This window comes from Octodon degus, unplaced genomic scaffold, assembly GCF_000260255.1.
Source record: "Octodon degus isolate 3935 unplaced genomic scaffold, OctDeg1.0 scaffold00063, whole genome shotgun sequence".
Lineage (NCBI taxonomy): Eukaryota > Metazoa > Chordata > Mammalia > Rodentia > Octodontidae > Octodon > Octodon degus.
Window position 1 is genome coordinate 1,776,579 of NW_004524639.1, and position 4,363 is coordinate 1,780,941.

A 4,363-nucleotide genomic window follows, 5' to 3' on the forward strand; every position below is an offset into this window, starting at 1 on the left:
ATTATTGTTTTTGGATAATATTTTATACAAGAAATCTCTTGTATTTCAGTATTTTTAATCAAGCTGTAAAGACTAGCCTGAAAATGAATTAACAGTAAAGTGGCATAAGAAACAGTGCTGCTGAAAGTATGTGGCAAATTATTTTTCTAAAAATTACTAGTCTAAAACTGGGTGTGGTGATGCATCCCTGTAATCCTAGCTCTTGGGAAGCTGTAAACAGGTGGATCACTATGAGTCCAATCCAGTAGTGAGACCCTGAGCACCTTGTAGACCCTTCCCTAAAATAAAAAAAATTACTAGTCTATATAGCCCCAATTCTTTAATAAGTACAATAAAAATGAACTACTAGAACAAAGTTTATAATAGAGATACTGAGATGTCTTTTAGATTCTATAGATGTTAAGTCTACCCTGTGAAGTTTCTATAAAAGTAGAAAAAGCTTAATTTTGATTCCTGTATTTATCTAGGCACAGACTGGTAAAAGATGCTCCATAGACTACACTTTCAGTGGCACAGTACAAGACAGTCCCTGTCTTCAAGGTACTTCTAGGATTGTTAGGGTGAACACCATGAGAACATATATAACCAAGTATAATGGTACAGTACCTCAGTTTGTGTACGTAATTCTTTTATTTTCCTGAGCCAACAAGTCTTTATTAAAAGGCTGCAGTTACTGGGAGGCCACAATGCTGGATATACTGTCAAAGTCTATCTTTTCCACAATGTTCTTGGGCTTGATGCTTTCCTCCTGGCTGCAGATGAAAATCTGCCTGACTCGTCTACACTCCAGCCATATTTGCCTATCCACACCTTCAGCTGGCTGTCTGACAGATCCCCGAGCATCTCAGCCAGCAGCTAGTGGTCTGTGTGCTGGTATGTGATGCCCAAGACGTGGCAGATACATTTTTGGACAGTCTTCAAAGCCAGTTATACGTTCCAGGAGGTCTATGTTTTCATCCAGAGCTTGCCACGGCCTGCAAGTGACAGTTCTCCAGCAGGGAATGAATGGGTCGCTCTTCTTGATGCGCCTGTTCAATCATGCACTTGCACAGAGAGTAGTCAGTGTGGGGCAGGTTGGTAAGGGCCTTTAGCAGGATCTGGACAGTGACCGTGGTCTGAAAGAAGGCTCGGTTGAACTGGTACAACTTCAGGACAGCCATGTTTGCTTCCAGATCATAGGCACTTTCCTTGGCCTGCATTTCCACATAGCGCTCCAGGGTGGCCAGGTTCTCAGGACTGTACCTGTCGATACCTTTGAGCAACTTGCCCACGTTGGCTCTCATCTACTCAGACATCGCCATGACTATTGCCCCCTTCCAAGACTAGGAATAGGGTCAGTTTGTATACTTAACTCTTTCCACAATCTGACCCAGTATTCATTCTACAATTCTGGTTGAAATTAAGTTTGTGAACCAAGGTACCACTATACAAAAATCTATAGTATAAATTATGCTCCCTCAGGCCACACCAGCCTTGAGTAACATACAAAATGGTGCTTTTTATGCTAACCTATAGAGTAGGAAAGATTTTTGTCACCTACTCTCCTGGCACAGGGTTAATTTCAAGGCAATATAAAGAATTCAGAAAAGGTAATACACAATAAATAGGCAAATGAATTGAACAGGTACTCCTTAAAAGAAGTGAAATGGACAATATTTACATGAAAACTTGCTCAAAATCTTTAGCCATTAGAGAAAAATCAAACTACACTGAGATTCTATGTCATCCCAGTCAGAATGACTATCTTTAAGAACACAAAAACCAATAAATGTTGGTGGGAATATGGGGGAAGAACCTTCTACAATGCTGGTGGGTATGTTAACCAGCATAGCTATTATGGAAATCAATATGGAGTTTCCCCAAAACATTGCTAAAAATATAACTACCATTTGAGTCAGCTATACCACTTTCTGGTACATACCCAAAGGAATTAAATTCAACATACTACATAAATACCTACATATGTATGTCTACTGTGGCACAATTCACAGCAGCCAAAATATAAAACCAGGATAAGTACCTATCAATAGGTGAATAAAGAACATGGCACACATGGTACATATACACAAGGAGTGTTGTTTAGCCAGCTATTAACAAAAATAAAACTGTCATTTACAGGAAAATGGATGGAACTTGACCATAATGTTAAGCAAAGTAAGCTGGACTCAGGAATTATCCCATGTTTTTTTTTTCTCATATATGGAATCTATAAATAAATACACAAATTATAGAAAGAGATAACATAAAAATAGAAGGGCCATATTAGAAAACAGGAAGCAGGGGCAGCCTGACACCTCAGCAGACTAAAGCACCTGCTTCAGCAGAGCACAGCCGAACCTGCCCCGGGGGTGCACTGAGACTGTGATTGAGAGTGGGCATGGTGACATGTGCCTGTAATCCCAGCTCTTGGAAGGCTGAAAACAGGAGAATCACTACGAGTCTGATCTACATATTGAGACTCTATAGACCCTGTAGGCCCTGCCCTAACTACAGAAAAACAAACGAACAAACAAAAAAACACCAGGAAGGGGAGTGGGGGTTAAGGGGTAATTCGGAATGAAAATGATTGATGTGTATTATATGCATAAACAAATATGCCAAAATAAAAGCCTTTAGTATATATAACCAATATGCATTTAACTTCTTTTTTCTGAATTTAGGACAGGATGTACATGGTGTACAGGGTCTCACTATGTAGATTGGACTCATAGTGATTCTTCTGTTTTCAGCCTCCCAAGGTCTGGGATTACAGGCATGTGCCACCATACCCAGTTTCCATCACAATCTCAGCACGCCCCAGGGGCGGGGCCAGCACAGCACACCGGTGGTGATCAAACCCCAGTCACTGAGCTCTGCTGAAGCAGGTGCTTTAGTCCTCTGAGCTATTTGGCCAGCCCTAAACATTTTTTTAACTTTAAAAATTTACTGTTAGAGTCAACTGATGCTCTTTTTGAGACAAAGTAAGTCTATTCTCTGTGAGAGAGAGAGAGAGAGAGAGAGAGAGAGAGAGAGAGAGAGAACATTGTTGAAGGTGATGGTAGGCACATCACACATAAAAGAGCATATACCTCAGTTCCCAGAAAAATATGTTTTTTTTTTTTTTTTTTGTGGTACCGGGGATTGATCTCAGGCCAGAAAAATATGCTAACACTTAAGATGTCAAAAGAGATTTAAATAGCTACATCACTTGTTAAACATAAGTCATGGTTCTTTCAGTTGCATGACTATAAAATTCACAGGTCTCGTGGAGAAAACTACCACTATCATACTTTTAAAAATCACAATACAGTTGGAATAAGTCACGCGCAACATTTTTCCAAATTTGATTTCACTCAGTCTGTGGAATCTCCAGTGCCCTCTACACTGACACTCTCCCCGCCACTGTTTCTCAGAATCCCCATCATATAGTTACCAAGTGTTCTCACCTAAATTCTTCCCTTACTGAGTCATGTGCTGCCAGGGCCTTTGATGATTCAGTCATTACTGTCAGCACCTTCCAAAGGTACTTCTGTTCTCAACTTCTAAGTTTCAAGTATGAGAAATGAAAGTTTTGTCAATGGATCATGTAGTTTAGTATTGAGAGGTGAAAATAACCTTTCTCATGGATTAGTTTCCATTCTCATATATTTTGACAAGAGAAACATTATATACATTTGTACTGTTTGCTGGTTCTGTGTGACACCACATCCCACACCATAGCATTCCAAATTTGCAAGGTGTTAGTTTCCCATGGGGCCCCATAACTGAGTCTTTAGTAAGACTTACAACAATCTTTGAAGGTTACTGCTTTTCTGATGATAAACATGATAATCCTAGTGAAGCCCATGAATTTTAATCCAATTTATTAGCAGGGGCAACAAACTCTGTGCCCTACATAAGGTACTTTGAAGTGACTAGTCATAATCTAATAACAGGGCCTGTCTTAGCTACTTTTCTCTCATTACTGAGACAAAATACCTGATAAAGTTAAATGGAGGAAAGGTTTATTTAGCTCATGGTTTATAGTGTGTTCAGTATATAATCTGCTGTCTCCAAGGCAGGTTGGCACAGCTGTGAGGCATTGTTCATGGCAGTGAAAGTCAGCAAAAGAACAAGAGACTCTAACAGCATCTTTCGACCCATTTTATATTTTATCTAGACTGTTTGGATTAGGGCAATGCCAAATCAATCAGAGGACTGATTAAATATTCACAAAATTTTAATCCCAGCGCCATATACTCTAGATTCAGCCACTTCCAAGAAAGCCCAAGACTGCATGGGGGCATTGCGGGTAGCATCTAGAGAGAAACTATAACAGGCCTATCCATTGCTTGAGACCCTTTCCACTGGAGATTAGGTAGTGATTTTCCCTCACTATAATACA

The 4,363-nt window shown here is 39.9% G+C and overlaps 1 pseudogene; it reads right to left on the reverse strand.

Moving 5' to 3' along the window:
* Positions 1-670: 670 nt before the first annotated feature.
* LOC101575977 lies at positions 671-1,301 on the reverse strand (annotated as a pseudogene).
* Between the last annotated feature and the right edge of the window lie 3,062 nt (positions 1,302-4,363).